Source organism: Falco naumanni, chromosome W, assembly GCF_017639655.2.
Source record: "Falco naumanni isolate bFalNau1 chromosome W, bFalNau1.pat, whole genome shotgun sequence".
In the NCBI taxonomy this organism is placed as follows: Eukaryota; Metazoa; Chordata; class Aves; order Falconiformes; family Falconidae; genus Falco; species Falco naumanni.
Genome location: NC_054079.1, coordinates 23289161 through 23309475, shown reverse-complemented (window position 1 = coordinate 23309475; position 20315 = coordinate 23289161). Strand labels below are relative to the sequence as shown.

Here is a 20315-nt window from a genome sequence, read left to right as displayed (position 1 = left end):
GCTTATTCCTGCTAAGTGGTTAAATAGCCCTGAGGATTGTGGGAGAGGAGGTTGGATGGAGGAGGAGTAGTAGTGTGGTCTGGCCTCTGGAGGGAGGAGATACAGCACAGATGGTAGAATTTGACCAATGGTAAAGCTTTGTTGTAGCCTGCTAGTTTGTTTGTGCTGCAACACAGCATGTAGTAGGTAACCACCCAATTTGAAAAGAGAGGAGTCAACAACAAAGGATCAACCAAGATTTGGAGGCTAGAGCACATGATGTACAAGGGAAGGGTGACAACTAAGTTAATTCAGTCTTAAGAAGGCAAATGAAGGCATCTCAGTATTGTCTTCAGTTATCTAATAGGAGGCTATAGATAAGATGGAGCCAGACTCTTTCTGGAGGTGCACAGGAAAAAAAAGACAAGGGGTAACTGAAGATATAACGTAGGACATTCCAACATTAAGGAAAAAAAAAAAATAAAAAATTAGGGTGGTCTAACACTGGGAAAGATTACCTAGAGTAGCTGCAAAATCTCCATCCTTGAAAATGCTCAAAACTTGACTGGATGTGGTCCTGAGCATCCTGATCTAACAAAGTTGGTTCTAACTTTGCAGATGTCTCTGCACTAAGCCAATTGAGTGGATGGTTGGACAAGATCACCTGGTGAAGTCCTGTTCAATCTATGATTCTATCTATTTAGAGGAAAGTTTAAGTAATCAACACCTTCTGTTAAATTTTTTTGAAGCACCTTTCCTCTGGAATAGCTCATTCCATAAAACCAGCATACATACTATAGGATAGGCAATTACCTACTTCAATAGGACACTTCTTGGGCAGCCATGTTGGCTAATGAAAAAATCAGTTCACTCCTTCAGTTGTGTGAAGACTGCTAGTGTAGCCTGTTTATCATTGCTGCACTGCAGCAGAAGAATATCCCTAATGTGAATCAGCTAGTGTTGAGGACACAACATACGTATTATGCATATTTCAGGGATTTTTGGTTAGATCAGTTTTAGCCTGATCACATTGACTGAATGCCCATTAGCAGTTTGGAGCAAATCTTTCAATTTAGTTTCATCAAAAAGGAATGCAATTTACGTGCCCCAAGACCACCAGTTCATGATACAAACTGAAGTGCAGTAAACAGACTTGCTTCTCAAGTGCACTCCTGATCAGAAATAAAATACTAATGTAGATATGCCCAGAAGCTAAGATAGTGCTATTAAAAGTTATTACAAACCATAGGAGGTGAACAGGCAATTTAATGGAAGACATGATAGGAAACAGCCATACCCTACTGGCTACGTAGCAGAAGTAATTTCTTATGTCCTTAATACATTCATAAACTGTTACCTGAAGTTTTTCACATGATCTTCCACTCCTGAGAGACGAATAGAATGCTGTAGTGCATTCAAATAAATCAAAGCTTGTGTTGAGGATCCCCATTTCACATCTGTGGGATGATTTGAAGTTTCAATATTTTATTTAAAGCAGTTCAACATAAGACTACATGATCACAAAATGAATGTTGAACACCAAATGGCTAAAAGACCCTACAACTAAATAGGCAATTCTATTTAAAGATAACATTTCTGTAGAAGATGTCCAATAGATGTTACAGTTTGATATTTTATATTAAAGAAGAAAAAGGAGGAAAAAGATAAGAAAAGGAGAGGAAAATGAGAGGAAAAAGAGAACTGAGTTGCTTCCAACATTTCAAAGACTGTCAACTTCAGAGTTAAAAAAATTAACATTTTGGAAAAAAATAAGATGTTTAGTTATTCTGAATGACAGCAAAGGTAAAGTAACCTTGCAAGGCATTGTCTAAATTAAGTCAAATCCTTTCAATGCATAACTTTTGATGGAATAAAGAGGACAGACTAGATTATGCAGTTCCTTTTAGAATATTATTTTTATGAGGAAATGAAAGCTCTTAGTATCCTCTCTAGTTGTTCCCATATATGTTCCAATTTTGCTAGTTACGATTGATATATTATTTAAGTACTTTATAATCTTCACAACATAGGATTTTGCCTTTTCCTTGTTTTTAACTTCAGGAACACTTTGGCTCAATCCTGCTCCATGTTGCACTTATAATCATATAGTGTTCTTAAAGGGAAGGAAGAAAGTATATAAATTGTTCATAGCTACAGGAATAGTTTATTGAAAAAACCCACAAATGCTACACAAATACATTTCCAATTCAGAAGAGTACAGGAGCATCCCCTTTCATTTCCTGTCAAAACATGCTTTTCTGGTGCCTTCAGCATTGCAACCCAAGCTCTTCTTATACGCACCTTTCTCTCTAACTTTCATTCAAATGCTTATGTCTAAGGGCAAACATTTGAATTGGGTGGATCTTGATATACTCAGAGGAGGAGGAAGAAAACAGCAATGAATATACAGGCATAATTGCATTTCATTACAACTGGAAAGTCTGAAACAGAAGTTTGAACTAGTCATCCAAATAGAATTTTCTCATTTTTCTCTAAATAACATGACCTTTTCCTTCCTCTATCCCCTTCTTCCCCACACCAAAACCAGAAGAAAACCCTATACATACCTGGTTTCTTCTAAGTGACATAGAGTCCAAGGACTATGACGTATGTTAGAAGTGCTACCCATCAATTAATGACAAACATTACAATGCAAAACAGAATAGCTCCAACAAGAGAAATCCACATATTGTAGTATTTGAAAGCAAGATGCCAACCTAGTCACAATAGGATAAGGGAGGGAAGAAAGGAAGAAAATTTAATCACTGTTCCAAGGGAAGGTAAGAGCTGTTCATCTTCCTTCCTCAGTGCTCTACATCACATTTCATAATAATGCACATCAGTTTAAGTACTGTACAAAATAAGGACTTTGACACATTTACACTTTTAATTTTCCAACACATTTGAAATTAATTTGCATATTTTTTTAAATAGAGGAGAAAATTAGAAACATTTCCATATCTAAAAGAGCGTCTCAAGGAGCGTTTGAAGATGCTTGTACCAGTGTATCTGTGGCGTATTGATGCACGGACTCCAAGAGCGGATCGAAGACTCAAAGACACCTTAAAGACACCTCGAAGAAGACACTTTATTAAAATCAAGCAAGCCTTTTATACCTTTACAGCGGGCTGACGTATCAGCCTGTAACTATGCTCAGTAATTTTCCATTCTAGCTCTTTTTTCTATTGCAGACACAGCAACTTAGCAACTCCCTTTATCTACAAGGCCACAAGCTCTGCAGACAACTCTGTATCTTAAAGTTTCTCTTCTTGCTCCCATGGCTTCCTTCCAACAAGCATAACTATGTCTCTCTCCCAAGGTCAGTTTTCACTCACTGATGCTGTCGAGCTAGCTCGAGAAATACCCACATCTCCCCCTTATTTATATATATAAAAAAGGCTTGTTTCAATGCTCTGTTAGAGTTTGCACACATTTTAACACACATGGAATACAGATCAGAATACATATAAAAATGAATAAGCACCCTACACCTATTTGTAATAAGCTCTTTATCCATGCAGTTAAACCTAATCTACCAAAAAGATTTCAGAAAATGTTAAAACCATCACTTTGTTGTAGTTTCTGTACTCCTCCTTGCAGGTTTTCAATACTTTTGTGAATAGATTCAGAATGATCAGACAGATTCATACAACAAAGTCCATCAAAATCCTGACAACCATGACCTTGCACTAATAATAGAAAAATGTATTGCAGCTCTATTCTTCAGCGTAGCATGTCTTATTGAATCAACGTCTAGCAGTAGTCCACTCAGGGCTAATGAAGTTGCATTAGTTTGTTTTGCAAGCCAGCAGCCAAGCTTATTCAAGGTGGTTAGCGCTTGCGCTGTTCCTACTCCTGGAGCAAATATAGATGCTGCTATAATTTCACTAGGGCTCCAAAATTCCATATTATCTTTACAATCAGTTTTAAAGGCATGTATAGTGCGTTTGTGGTGGCATAACTTATGAGTTATAATCATGGATGTATTGAGTGTTCACAAAGTTAACCTTCCAATGCTACATGGTCTTCACAAATTAGAAATAATCCTGCAGGCAGTTTAAGTGGACGATTGCTAGACTTCGATATGTTAGGAGAAGTATAATTACACCAAGCACTAGCATTTCTATATGCAGGTGTGGTAGCATTTAACCATTGAATCGTTTTTATATCATATTTGCCTGTTTAGTTGAAGTATACACAATAATCCATTTTTACAGATCCTAATAAATCCAGTTCCTGTGGTTCAATCCCACCATATGCTAAATATGGAACCCAACCATCCCAATTGTTAACCACATCACCAAATCCCTGAATTATGATCTGTTTATCTGAGGGGACGGGCCAATCATCAACAGGTTGGCCAACCAGACAGGTTGTAAAAGGATTTTCTGGAGAAGCAGTTGACAGGCATAGTGTGTCCTGTCCTGTGCGATTGGACAAGGTTACCCAGATGTTGGTTTTGGGTTGAGGCGGGATCCATATTGATGCAGCTGACATCATGGCACAGATGATGGCAATGACTGAGATAGCGATGGCTTGATCCATCAAGCTGGTACCCATCTTGGGCCAGAACCTGTGGAAACACAAGCATACCCTCTACCCCAAGTTAATAACAGAAAAGGACCTTCCCATTGATTTGTTTGTAAATTTTTTACTATAACTTGGGCTTTCTCATTAGAATTTGAAGCATTATGTAAGCCAAAATGACCTTGTATAGGAGGTCCGTCCTCCGTCCAATGATTTAAAAAATTCAAAACATAACAGGCTTTAGCTATATGCTCTTGTGGGATTAACCCTAGACTCCCCCTTTTTTGTTTTTGCAACATAGTTTTAAGAGCGCTATGTGTGCGTTCGATAATGGCTTGGCCTGTGGGAGAATGTGGAATGCCTGTAATATGCTGAGTTCCCCATTGTTGAAAAAATGTCTGTGTCTTATGCGCTATATAGCCTGGGCCATTATCTGTTTTTATAGTTATTGGAACTCCCAAGGTGGCAAAGGCCATAATAAAATGTCTGCAAACATCTTTTGCTTTTTCACCTGAGTGTACCGATGCATAAATACAAGATGAAAAAGTGTCGGTAGAGACATGGACATATTTGTACTTGCCAAACTCTGGTACATGAGTAACATCCATCTGTCAAATTTCAAGTAATGAAAGACCTTGAGGATTAGTTCTGATCAACGGTGCAGGCAAAACTTGTTGACAATCAGGACGCCATTGTATAATTTGCCTCGCTTAGTCTTGAGTCAGTTGAAATGTGCGTTGCAGTACTTTTGCATTTTGATGATATAATTCATGAGGTAAATGACCCTGTGCAAAACTGTCAGGTAAGACCTGCATGGTACCTGCAAGCCTATCTGCTTGTGTGTTTCCCTCACTTATGGGGCCGGGTAGGGAGGTATGTGAGCGTACATGTTGTATAAAATATGGATGTGCCTGTCGATCCAGGAGCCACTTGAGCTCCCAGAGAAGAGCAAATAAGGCTTTGTGTGAGACTTCCTTCAAAAAGGAGCATTCTAGCCTAGAAACAAGGCCTGCCACGTAGGCAGAATCTGTGATAATGTTTGTTGGGGTGGTCCATAATTTGAAAACACAGACTACTGCAGAGAGTTCTACTACCTGAGGCGATCCTGTGACAATATGTATGTTGCTTTTCCAGTTTCCTTCATCATCTCTCCAAACTATCACTGCTTGGCCTGTCTTGCCAGACCCATCAGTGAATACTGTAGGGGCATCAGCTATTGGTGTGATAGCTAGTTGTGAAGTAGGTAAAAGAGAAAGAGAGTGCAGGGATTGTATAATTTTGTGTCCTGGGAAATGAATACTTATATGTCCTGTAAAATTCGCTAGAGCACACTGAAAAACAAAAGAGTGGCGAGTTAAAAAAGTTAGCTGTTTTGTATCAAGAGGCAAATAGATAATATTAGGTTCAACACCATCTAAAGTTAATAAACGCTCTCTTCCTTTCTGAATTACCATAGCTATCATTTCAATAGCTGTGGTAACTTTTTTTCCAAAATTATGTGGTAAAAATATCCATTCCAGAATAATCAAAGGATATATGTCTTGCGGAACCCACTGTGATAAGAGACCATAGGGTTGAAAAGTTGAATAAAAAATGAAAAGGCTAATAGGTAGGGTGGTCCATTTTTTGCCTATGAGTGACTTGACCTGCTAATTTTACCACCACTTTATCAAGAGCAGTTTTTGCAGAAAGGATAAGTGTTCAAGGAGACATCAAGTCTGGATCTCCTTCCAATAGTTTAAAGAGGGGGTGGAGTTCTTCAGTAGATATCCCTAAGAGAGGACGAGCCCAATTTATGGTTCCTAAACAGTTTCTGTAAATCGTTCAGAGTCCTTATTTCTGTTTGCAAGGTGATACATTGAGGTTGGATGTTTTGTTCTGATATTTTCCATCCTAAATATCACCAAGGTGGTGTTTCTTGTATTTTTTCTTCTGCAATTTTGAGTCCCGCTGTCGAGACTGCTTGGACTACTTGCCGTTTCACTTCTTGGGCTGTCTGTTTTGATTCTGCAGCAATTAAGATCTCATCCGTATACTGGTGCTGCCACTTGTACTGGTGCACAGACTGCTGCAGCTCCGGGGGGGCCATTCAGAGAGGTAATTTGTTATCATAGCGCAACCCCTCATGGTGCTCCACTTGGGGTTTCCCAGTAAGGTCAAAGACTGGCCATCCCAGTCAAATTTTGATTGACATTGATTGGCATAATGATGCCCTTTACGACAGCACGGACAGATTCCAGATGGACCCCCTTTATTATTTACTTTTGCTTTCAGACACTTCTTTTGTAGATGGCCGTACTGACTACACGAAAAGCATTGCTGTGACTTAACTGATAGCGTTGCAAATGCTTCCACAATCAGAGACAAATCATGCTGTCTAGACCCAATATTCATACAAGCATTCAACATATCATCAGTGCTAGGATTCTTTAAAGATCATAATACTTTCTGTCAGTCAGGGTTGGCATTTTCAATAGCAAGTTGTTTAAAAATATATTCACGTGCTTTCTCATTATCAAAATGCTTTTCCAAAGCCTCATTAAGTCTGTCCAAAAATTTCATAAATGGTTCATTTGCTTGTTTAATTCTGACAAAAAGCTGCCTCTGTTTACCTGCTTCAGGGACAGTTTTCAAAGCACGGAACGCCAATTGTTTTACTTGCTGCAAACCTGCCTGGCAAATCCTAGCTTGCGCAGCATTGGTGCTATGATCAGCTTGCCCTAGTAATACATCTACATTAACCGCTCGCAACGGATCACGTGCCCCCAACACTGAGTTTTCAGTAGCTTGGATGCCTGCAAGCTGCCTCGTTTCTGACTCCCACATAGTGTATTGCATGTCCGTCATTATCAAGTGAAACAACGTTTTAAAATCATTAGGGGTAAACACATGAGTATCACAGAGAGACTCTATTAAATGAGTAGTATAAGGAGCCCCAAGCCCATGGTCTGTCACTGTTCTCCTGATATCTTTAATAAAAGCATACGAGAGAGCTTCCCATTGCGGATCTTGATCTGGCACATACACCACAGGGAAAGCACACAGCACATCTGTATCCCCTGCTTGCTTTGCTTCCCCTTTTACAGCCACCCATTTATCATGAGGGTCTGGAGGATATAATTCAGGCTCTTTTTCTGGATCAGTAAGCTCTGGGTCAAAAGGATTATCCATGTCATCATCGAGAGTATCAGGCGGCAGAGCCGCAAGAGCAGTAGCAGCAGGTTTAGTTTTTGGTCTTACGGCAGCGTCTGCTAAAGAGTGTGGCAGTGAAGGAGCTGAAGAAGCTGTTTCCGCTTCCTTTGATTGTGAGCCAGCATGAGCTTTTAAAGTTTCAAAAATAACTCACCAAGGGCTCAACAAAGTAGCTGCTACCTTATAATTTTTTGTAGCAGTCCCATAGATGGATGCCTATTTTATCCCAAATCTCTGGAGTATAAATGTTAGTGGTATTAACAGATGGGTCAGCTTTTGATGCCCATAGAAGAATGCGTTTTAATTCTTGCTCATCTATTTTCTTCCCATACTTCTTAAGAATGTTAGTAAAAACTTGTAAAACGGTTCTCTGCTCCTTTGTTAAAGCAGTCCCCATAGTTCTCAGCCACTTACCTTCATCCTGCGATACTGGATACTCTTCCTTTCAGCACGTAGTCCTGTAGTTTGGCTTTGCTACGCCACCAGATCAACAGCTAGTCAATTTCGGGCCTCACGTTAGGCACCATTCGTGGTGTATTGATGCACGGACTCCGAGAGCGGATCGAAGACTCAAAGACACCTCGAAGAAGACACTTTATTAAAATCAAGCAAGCCTTTTATACCTTTACAGCGGGCTGACGTATCAGCCTGTAACTATGCTCAGTAATTTTCCATTCTAGCTCTTTTTTCTATTGCAGACACAGCAACTTAGCAACTCCCTTTATCTACAAGGCCACAAGCTCTGCAGACAACTCTGTATCTTAAAGTTTCTCTTCTTGCTCCCATGGCTTCCTTCCAACAAGCATAACTATGTCTCTCTCCCAAGGTCAGTTTTCACTCACTGATGCTGTCGAGCTAGCTCGAGAAATGCCCACATATATCTATTAAAACAGGCTACTAGAACCTTTGGCAATATCTTGCATTACACAGTTGATTTTTGTTTTTGAAGGTAGTATAAGAGGAATTATCAAGTGTCTTTATCACATACTAACTGGTTCTAGGTGTGTATTTTTAACATTTACACATGACTAGGTATTTTTACACTAAAAGAAAAAGGACAGATGTATCCTAGCAGAATGCAAATATGTCGAAGTACTGATCTGCCACCATTTTACGCCCTTATTTGTCACAAGTTTATCCAAGATCAGGTAAATACACAGCCCCAAGACACCACCACCCCCAAAACACACAAGGTTAACAACTGTATTAGACATATACACCTGTTATGTAGACATTGAGTTATGCAAATGCTATGAAAAAAATAATGTTATTTACCAGTTCAGTAGATGAGAACCTTTTAGTGACATTATTTCATCATGAACCAATAGAGGACTGAGCATAAGTTCCATTGGTTCTACAAGTATTGTCATTTGACTTCTTCCTTTATTCTAACTAGTCTCCCATACCAAACAAAGGCTATAAAAATATGGCAATACTACCTTGCAATTCCAGTTTCTTCTGCACTGGAAGGCTAAATATAGTGAAATAAATCGAAAAAAGAAGAGAAAAGGGTGGGTCTTGAACTCCAGATACTGAATTAGCAAGAAAACATTCTTCAAGTGATAGTCCTTAAAGAAACGTAAATACAGAAAGGAGATACAACAGTGGCAGATATCATCAGAGATCCATTTGAGAGTTTCTGAATAAATACTGAATTATCTTGTGTTCTCTTAGCAATGATGGCCAAAATCAGTAGCTCTCAAGCTTTACTAGGCATGGATCACTTAGTCCTCAAAATTTCAGAAAACCCAAGCTAACAGAAACATATTAAGCTTGTAATTCAGATGCACCATGAAAGTAAAATAGATGTTTAATAACTAAACTAAACGAGACATTTAACTTACTACCTTATAAAATGTATTTCTGCATCTAGAAATTGCAAATTAAACTTTCACCCCAAAAATATGGTTCCTACCTGGAGTTTTTGCTAGAGAAGCATGGAATACAGAGAAGTTAATCAAGGCATATGAAGCCAAGAAGAAATTAGAGGTGATTGGAGAAATTATGTTCAGTTCAGCTGTAAAACCAAACCCAAAGCAAGCTGTTATGAAGTATACCATCAAATGGCTTCATAGATTCCAGAGTAAAAGATCTGCTACAAACATCCTCATTTTATGGTGCTCTCTACAGAACAGTAGTTTGTCCTTTCTGTTCAACAGAGCTATTAACTTAATAGCCTCTGATTTACTGACTAGCTTACCTTCTATTAGACAGGAAGTCTAACTTTTAGTTTTAAAAACTACATGGTTTTCCATGCTATCAACTGTTTTGAAGTGCTACATGCTTTCTCAAAATAATTCATTCAGGAGATTTCTTTCCTTGTGTGGCTTGATCAAAAAGTGCAGCAATGTACTGAGTTCTGAAGAACCTCAGAAGCAGTGGACAGAGCATTAATATATATGCAGTATGTCTCTAGCTGAAACCTCATTTCTCAAACAGCACAGAACAAGAGACTAATAAGATTAAGAGACAATCAAGTATGGCAAATGGTAACAGCAGACAAAGTTAGTGTGAGCAATTTGACTAACACTATCCATTTTTATTTTAAACGAAGAGTTGAATCAACAGTACTAATGTTAGTGTACTGTTATAGACCACTACCCTATGGCAACAGTGATGAGTACTCCCTCTTCAGTGAGAGATGAAAGAGCTCGATGCTCTCCTTTCCTTGAAGCAGTATGGTACAAAGTATTTGATTTTGTACTCCCACCATCACAAAGAACAGTGATCAAATTGCAGAATGTGCCATGTTAGTCTACAAATTGCTATGATTAAATGCAGTATTGCTACAGTTCAGATTTATTCTAATTCTAGATAGAGCTATATCTAGAAGACAGGAGAAGAGAGTCCTAGAACTAAACAGATTTAGAATGTGGGCTTAAAATCAAACTGAGCATTAAACCTCAAGGACGTTGTTATCAACTCATGAGATGGAATAGTATGCTTCATAAGGACAAAAGGATATTGGATTTATTATAATTTAAAATTAACCAATTAATATGAATCCAAGAGCAATTAAGAATGTTAGAAGATATCCTCTCAGTGGTTCATTGTTCTTCCCATATCCTTTAGCAAACATCAGAAATCCTGGATAAATACTGTCCTTGCACAAAGCCTAAGGAAAAAAAAAAGATTCAAAAGTTAATATGCATTTTGTTCAAAAATGTATCCTTATTAATGCTTACTAATGTGGTCTTTCACTACATACATTATCTTCCAAAAAGAAGAAGGTTTATAGCCAACATGTTCTATTTGTAATTGTCTTTGCATTTTGCATTTCTTACATTCTTCAGTAATTTCTACCTATAAGGACAAGCTTTGCTTTTTTGCAAGTGGTTGACTATTGTACTTTACTGGCATCTTACAATAACAAAGAATCTTTAGAGACAAAACAGTGTTTCCTGAGAAATTGGAAAGTTTGCGCAATGTAAAATTAATTCTCTGCTTCAACACTTGCATTTATATTCTGCAACAAAACCCTTTCCATGTTTGACTCCTTACTGAACTTTCAGGGAAAAAGATTGTTAGAGGATACTAAAGTTTTGCTGAATGAAAGAGAAGTCGTTAAAATTAAATTAAAGGGTTAAAAAGAAGGTAAAACAAAATACTTTCAGGAACACCATCAAAATCAATGTAAAGTGACTTATACTGGTACAGTTATATTGAGTTATTTTCATAACGTGTTATCCGAGGCTTAAGATTCAACAGCTACAAGTTTTACTTAATGCTGTTTTCTTCTATGTTTACTTCTAGAAAGGAACTAATCGGATATCTAATCTTTGCATGTGTTCCATTGACACAAAATTTAAACATTTCTTAGTGCTGAGAGAAAACAATTATGAGAATATCTAGAGTCTATGTTTTCCTTGCTCTTCAGAGTAGAAACAAGGACAGCAGCAGAGATGGACTACTATGTAGAAATGTCCCAGGACATATGGCCAATAGGACAAAAGTAACCATCATTTCAGCTAATTCGATCCTTGGTCTCTGTTCTAACAAAAGCCATCTAAAGGAGTTTGTAGACTCCTGTAACATTAGTTATGCCACAGCTTACCTCTAACAAACTAACTGAAAACGCAAGATTTGGGATGAACTATATTCTAACTATATTTAAGAACAGTAGCAAGCTATATACCAGAGTTGTCTTCCAAAATTCTGATTCATAACTTAACTATTCTTTAAAAGATTATGATTTTGCTTCCATGCTTACTTGGAAAAATCTTAGGTGCACTCAAAAGAGATGCTAATGCAGAAGAAAGGGTGGCTGAAAAAATACCTGCAGAAATCAGTGGTGCAAATCCTGATACCATGCTCATCACCTGAAAGCAAGGCATAATTTTTTTTAAAAGCACATGACAAAGTATACTATACAGATAGATGTCAACATTAACTACACAAACAGAAAAATATAATACTGTGTACCCTCCAGTTAAAAGCTTTTTGAATATCATGCATTCATTTTAATGCCTCTTCCAATACAGGAACAAAGGAGCAAATCAGGTGAGATAAGCATATCCTAGTTTCAGAACAAGAGAAGGCAACTTTTCACACAATACATAGCCCAACCATGTAATTCTCCAGTCACATGAATCTATGACATTAGTGTCCATAGACTCATAAAAAGATTGGAAAGGAAGTTAATGGAAGAAAAATGCATTGGAAGCTGTTACATATTTTGACTAACTTAGCACTGAATAACATGGTCTCAGGAAACCCAAGTGACAAAAACACTGAAGTCAGGGAACATCTTGGGAAAGTTTGTCTTGTCTGTGTATCTGTTTCTCAACATTTCTATCACTAGAAACTAAATTTGTTTGCCATTCAAAATCACAAGGACAGGATAAGTTTGCTTCCTATGCCCCCAAGGTCATGTCCTAGGATGTCTTTGTAACTCCAGTGAGTGAAATATAATATGCAACTTTTGGTAGACTAGATGACTAACAAAGTGACAAATGCTCAGTAGGCTTAGTGTAATGGAACAATGTTGATAAGACAAAAACACCAAAAAAACGAAAGCAGCTTCTGTCTGAAGACCTTATTCTACCATTATACTGCTCTGCTCCCTTGCCGTAGCTGCATCCAGTTTTGCATGTGTCAAGTGAATTAAGATACAGAACTTTGTATTTAGAGAACAGTTACGGTTCAATACTCAGATCAATTTTCTTTATGAAAAAAAAAATCCCAACACCTAGGTGTAAGAGTCAGTCTAAAGAGAACAATATTGTCTCAACATTGCCAACAGAGACCTGGAGATGGAATGTGGTCCTCATGGACACCAAGACACAAAGACCCTGGGAAAGAGAACTGCATGGTACGAGGAGTACTATGCCGCTCCCTGCAACCTGGGACTGAAAGGAACAACTGCACCCTGGGAAGGAGAACTGCACGGTACGAGGAGTACTATGCCGTTCCTTGCCACCTGGGATTGAAAGGAACAACTACAATAAGGCCGCATAACAGCAGTCCAGAAGATGGATCACAACCGTGGTCATAACAACGAACCAGAAAACATAAACTTCAGGTGAACTTTCTTCATTATAATATCATTATAATACAAAAACACACCTCCTGGTCTGAAGCTACCTGCCTCTGAGGCAAACCACGCCTCGGGCACTCCTCTTTGGACACGCATGATAACCTGGCTCAAGAAGGCGGAGGCTAGCAACAATCCATGGACCAGAGGAGGAGCAACGTGTGTTGCTTGGCATAAAAAGATGGCTTCTTAGTAACTGAACTTTGGAGATCTTCCCCACCAAGGATCACGACGATCAGAAGGACCGGCGGGACGCTGCCTGGACCTGGGACCATAGGGACACCTTGGACCCATGGTGGTAGCTATAATCCTCTTTCCTTTTCTTTTTACTTTACCTTTCCTTTACTTTCTGTCTTTCTACCTATCGCAAGCCGCTTTACGGGCAAACAATAAAATTGTGCTGTTTAACTGAAGCATAACCCCTTGGCGTGGTCGCCTTGATTTTTGCGCTTCGAGATCATAGTTAACGAACCATCATGAGTCCACTGAGTGGACCGTGACACTAAGCTGTTTGAAGACAGCCAGTATTAAATAATTTGCTAACAACTTGAAAATCTGATGATTTCAGTCAGTGGACCAATCCCAGCATGATGCCTGGCTTTTAAGTGGAATATAAGCCACTATCCATCATATTTGAGACTTCGTGGCAGTCCAGTGAAGTTCCCACTGACCGGAAAAGGGGAAACATAACCCCCATTTTTTAATACGGAAATGAGGAAGACTCGGGGAACTACAGGCCAGTCAGTCTTACCTCTGTGCCCAGCAAGATCATGGAACAGATCCTCCTGGAAACTTCGCTAAGGCACACAGGAAAAATTTCTTCACCGAAGGGATGGTCAAGCATTGGAACCGGGTGTCCAGGGAGGTGGTGGAATCACCATCCCTGGAAGCATTCAGAAAATGTGTACGTGGAGGTTAGAGGCATGGTTTACTGGTGGACTGGGCAGTCCTGGGTTAATGGTTGGACTTGATGATCTTAAAGGTCTTTTCCAACCTAAATGATTCTATGATTCTATGAAAAATAAGGAGGTAATTGGTGACAGCCAACATGGCTTCACTAAGGGTAAATCATGCCTGACAAATTTGGTGGCCTTCTATGACAAGGTTACAGTGAAGGTGGATGAGGGAAAAGCAACTGACGTCATCTACCTGGACTTGTGAAAAGCATTTAACACTGTCCCACACAACATCCTTGTCTCTCCAGTGGAGAGACATGGATTTGACAGATGGACCACTCAGTGGATATTGGCTGTATGGTTGCACTCGAAGAGTTGTAGTCGATGGCTCAATGTCCATGAGGAGACCAGTGACGAGTGGCATTCCTCAGGGGTGTGTACTGGGATCAGTACTGTTCAACATCTTTGTCAGCGACATGGACAGTGGGTTTGAGTGCACCCTCAGCAAGTTTGCTGATGACAGCAACCTGTGTGGTGTGGTTGACACACCGGAGGGAAGGGATGACATCCAGAGGGACCTTGACAGGCTTGAGAGGTGGGCCCATGCAAACCTCAAACCTCATAAAGTTCAACAAGGCCAAGTACAAGGTTCTGAATGTGGTCTGGGGCAATCCCAAGCACAAGCACAGGCTGGGTTGGAGAATGGATTGAGAGCAGCCCTGAGGATAAAGACTTGGGGGTGTTGGTGGATGAGAAGCTCAACATGACCCAGTAATGTGTGCTTGTAGCCCAGAAAGACAACCGCATCCTGGGCTGCATCAAAAGAAACATGGCCAGCAGGTCAAGGGATGTGATACTTCCCCTCTGCTCTGCTCTCATGAGACCCCACCTGGAGTACTGCATTCAGCTCTGGAACTCTCAACATAAGAAGGACATGGACCTGTTGAGTGAGTCCAGAGGAGGGCCACAAAGATGATCAGAGGGCTGGAGCACCTCTTCTGTGAAGACAGGCTGAGACAGTTGGGGTTGTTCAGCTTGGAGAAGAGAAGGCTCCAGGGAGACCTTATTGCGTCCTTCCAGTACCTAAAGGGGGCTTATGGGAAAGGTGGAGAGGGGCTTTTTACAAGGGCATGTAGTGATAGAACAAGGGGGAATGGCTTTAAACTGAAAGAGGGGAGATTTAGATTAGATTTAAGAAGAAATTCTTCACTATGAGCGTGGTGAAACACTGGCACAGGTTGCCCAGAGAGTTGTGGATGCCCCATCATTGGAAGTGTTCAAGGCCAGGTTGGATGGGGCTTTGAGTAACCTGGTTTAGTGGAAGGTGTCCCTGCCCATGGTGCTGAGGGGGTGGAACTAGATGATCTTTAAGGTCCCTTCCAACCCAAACCATTCTGATTCTATAATAAGTGTCAGAATGACGTTCTGCATCATTTGCACTGAATATATACCTCTTTCATCCTAGCAACTTCTAGAATAGCAGAATGGGGACTGGAGGAAAGGGAGAATAAGAATGCAGAATTGTTTAGTTTTTAAGTTACTGCCACTTGAAATTGTAAAATCCAGCTGTTCCAAGCAATCTTATTAAGTAGGGCATGCTCCCAGAAACAATATACAGGTGGCTGAGGAAATTATATTCATATTCCTAGGGCTGAACTAATGACAAAATTTGGCTTTTTTTTATAGATCAGACAGTCAAAGACTGCTGGGCCTCTCACATAGGAAATTGAATTTCTAGGTTACATTATGTTTCACTGGTCAATTCAAAGCATTCCTTGGATAAAAAAAAAATGAAAGATATGTGGATGCATAAGAGGAGAGTGATGAAGAAGCTGTTATAGTCAGTAGGTTAAGTAATGAAGTACAGGATTTCCTGAAGTATATTTTAATTTCACCAAAAAAATGTTATGGTAGGACAGGCATTTATTCATACAACTCATACATACTCATTAGTTAAAAATACCATGAATGTTTTCATACTACTAACACTTCATTAACCTTTCCCATTGTATTATCTCAGTATCTTTCATACTCGGTTACACAAGATTAAACTATTCTTTCTATGTCCAGGATTAAGGTAGATTTACACTCTACAGAAAGTGTTACAGCTGTAAATGCCAGGCTCAATTTTATATATTTCTGGAAGAGAAATTAAGAGTATAAATGCTCTACTGGCAAATGTTTCAGAAAAGAGCTGTTTTAAGAACATAATAAACAAACACAGAAAAATCTTAGTAGATGCAGCATGAAAACTGTGTTTCCTGTGAAAATGGCTTGATCAAGAAGGACTTCTTATGGACAGAATGTTTAGAAATCTGTTCCCTCGCTTTTCTTTCCATCCAGTTTAAAAGTGATATTTCAAGGCCCATACTATACAACATTTGTATTGACTCCTTGCAATTTAGTTCTTATAATCTACTCAGACGTTACATTCTCTTTCCAGGTTCTGTTCATTGCTTCATTTATTTATACTATCCATTTTTTAATGTTAAATCTGGTTTTATAAATTTTAGAAAAATCTAAGATGTATGCAGACAGCACTTGTTCATTATACAAGCTAGTAAGTTACAACTCAAGTTACCACTGTAAAAGACATTAGGAAGCTTCTTCCAAAGTTGTGGGGGGAGACGAGACACAGCAAGCCAGACAGATAGATGGCTAGCCAGAGACAGAGAAACACATAGACGCACAGGCAGAGGCAGAGATGGAGGCTGACAGAGGCAGGAAAACAGATAAACACACGAGGGGACACACCCTCAATGACACCTGACCACACAGACACAGAGGGAGAGAGAGAGACCCAGACAGAGAGAGACACACACACACAGAGGCATCCACCCACAAACACACAGAGACACCACCAGAAAAACATCCTCCAGAGAAACACCCATGCAGAGAAACCAACAGCAACAGAGATACTGACAGCCATACCCAGACACACATGCACACATACAGAAACACTGAGAGACACCCACACACACACAGAGCCAGATAGACACCCACAAAGACAGTGACACACACAGAGAGACATAAAAACGCACAGCCAGAGACAAACTGAGAGAGACACACACACACATACAGAGCTGGAGAGAAACACCACCAAAGACAGACACACAGCCAGAGAGGCATTGCCAGAGAGAGGTATGCACACACACACAGCCAGAGAGACACCAACAACTACCCATGCACAGCCAGATAGAGAGGCACCACCAGAGACACACAGCACCAGACCATGATCTCCAGAGCACGACACCTGGAGACAAACACATACCTGGAGACACACACACACAGAGCATGACACCCATAGAGAGAGGAATCCACAGACACACCCACAAACGCACCAACAGAGAGCAATGCGCTCCACAGAGACACCCACAGAAAGAATCATAGAACAGCTCAGGTGGGAAGGGACCTTGAAAGAACATCTGGTCCAACCTTTCGTGGAAAAGGCAGCCTAGATGAGATTATCTAGCGCTCTGTCCAACTGCATTTTGAAAACCTCTATAGAATGATGGGGACTTTACCACATCCCTGGGGAGTTTGTTCCAGTGATTGATTGCTCGGAAACAGTGTTGAATGCTTTGCTGAAGTCCAGTCTGTGACTGACCAAAAAACCCCTACAATTGAAGAAGGCTTGAAAGAGATGGGCAAGGGTGATGAGCCCATGAAGCTCAGGCAATAATGTAGGGTGTGACTGACCACAGCTGTTGCAATGAAAGCTGGCTTTATATCAACACAAAGGGGACCAGAGGGTGGCCTATTTTTAGATAAACAGCTATCCACAGTTGGGTGGATCAACTGGTAGTGTAAATGTTTCTCCCTGAGTTCATTAAAAGAGTGTGAATGTCTCCCTGAGTTAGCCAGACCAGCATGGGGTGAGTGAATACCTGTCTCAGTCCAACATAGATGTATTGAGCTTAGGTAGCAAGGTGGTTGTGTTGTGGTGTTGGTTTTGGTTGGGTTTTGGGGGGGAGGGGGGGATACAGGGGTGGCTTCTGTGAGAAGCTTCTAGGAGCTCCCCTTATGTCTGATAGAACCAATGACAGCGAGACCACTGTGAGGCAGGCTGCCCCACCTGCAGCCCAGGGAGATGAATGGTGGGGCAGACACCCTGAAGCCCTTGGAGGACCTCACATCGGAGCAGGTGGATGCCCAAAGGAGACTGTGATCCCATGGGAAGCCTGCACTGGAGCAGGCTCCTGGCAGGACCTGTGGCCCCATGAAGAGAGGAGCCCACACTGGAGCAGGTTTTCTGGCAGGCCTTGTGACCCTGCGGGGGACCCACATTGGAGCAGTCTGTTCCTGAAGGACTGCACCCCATGGAAGGGACCCACGCTGGAGCAGTTCATGAAGAACCACAGCCCATGAGAAGGATTCACGTTGAAGAAGTTCATGGAGGACTGTCTCCTGTGGAGGGACCCCATGCTGGAGCAGGGGAAAAGTGTGAGGAGTCCTCCCCCTGAGAAGAAAGGAGCGGCAGAGACAATGTGATGAACTGACTGCAGCCCCCATTGCCCCATTCCCCATCCCCCTGCACCACTCAGGGGGAGGAAGTAGAGAAAATCGGGAGTAAAGTTAAGAAGGGAGTGATGGGGGAAAGTTTTTTTAAGATATGATTTTATTTCTAATTATCCTACTCTGATTTTATTGAGAATAAATTAATTTACCCAAGTTGAGTCTGTTTTGCCTGTGACAGTAATTGGTGAATGATCTCTCCCTGTCCTTATCTTGACCCACAAGCCTTTAGTTATATTTTCTTTCCCCTGTCCAGCTGAGGAGAGGAGTGATAGAGTGGCTTGGTGGGCACCTGGTGTCCAGCCAGGGTCAACCCACCACAAGGGAAATGCCCAAAATATATAAGGGGAGGCAGAGAAGGGGCATACCCAGGAAAAGAGTCCCAGGAAAGCAGGAGTGAGGTCCAGGAAAGGAGGAGGGTAAGGTACATGAAAAGAGGGTGAGACAAAGGGGAAACCCAGAAAAGGAGGCCAAGGTGGGGAAGAGGAGGGTGAGGTGAGGCCCAGGAAAGAAGGGTGATGCAGGAAAGAGGAAGGTAAGGCAAAACCCAGGAAAGGAGGATGAGGAGGGGAACAGGAGGACGAGAAGAGGAAAATGAGGGAAAGTACTAAGAAAGGAGGAAAAACCAAATGAGAGGAAGATGAGATGAGGCAGAGGAAGGTGAAGCTCAGGAAAGGAGAATGAGTGAGGCAGAGGAGAGGGTGAGGAGAGGCCTAAGAAAGGAGTGAGGCAAGGCCCAGGAAAGGAAGGTGATGCCAAGGAGAGGTAAGGCTCAAGGAAAGGATGATGACGTGAGGTAGAGGCAAGAGCCAAGGACCTGTGAGCAGGGTGAGATGAGGCCCAAGGAGCTGGGAGCAAGGCACCAGGGGTGAGGCCCAAAGGATGTGGGGTAAGGGCCAAGGAGCCAGGGACAGGGTGAGGTGAAAAAAAGGCAAGGATCCAGGGGAGGAGTGAAATGAAAGCAAAGGAACCTGGGGAAAGGCAAGAGCGAGGCAAGGGCCTATGAGCTGGTGGCTAGGGGAGGGCTAAGGAGAAGCCCAAGGAGGGGAGGGTAAGGCAACAGCCAAGGTGCCAGAGACAAGGAGCTGGGACAGAGCGAGCTGAGGCCCAAGGAGCTTAGGGTGTGCTGGTGGTGAGACAAGGCCTGAGGACCTTAGGGCATGCTAGCAAGGCCAAAACAGCCGGAGGCAAGGAGCTGGGGGAGATGAAGCCAAAGAAGCCGGGGCTGAGGCACGGCTCAAAGAGTGCAAGGCAAGAGTGAAGGAACTGAATAAAAGGTGAGGATGAGGTGAGGGCCAAGGAGACTGGGGCAAGGCCCAAGCTAGGCAAGAGCCAAGGAAAGGTGGAAGAGGGTGAGGTTGTCACCGAAATCAGGAATCAAACCTCTTAACACCAACGTAGTATTAAGAAGCAGGCACTGCAGCGCTGGGTGCTCGGTGGCATCTCCACAAATCAAGCACTGTAAACCATTGATAATTTTCTCTTAATGCAGTTAAGAATGTATATGGGCTTGCAACAACAGGATGTATATCTTTAACCAATTGGTTCATAGCTCTTAAATCCTGAACTAGTCTGTATTCACCTGAAGGTTTCTTTACTGGCAAGACTGGAATATTATATTCTGATTCACATTCTTCAAGAATCCCATATTTTAGAAACTTATCAATTAACTT

The 20315-nt window shown here is 41.2% G+C and overlaps 1 pseudogene; it reads right to left on the bottom strand.

The window, feature by feature from the left end:
* Positions 1–20315, bottom strand: part of LOC121080445 — an 82223-nt pseudogene that overhangs the window by 46442 nt on the left and 15466 nt on the right.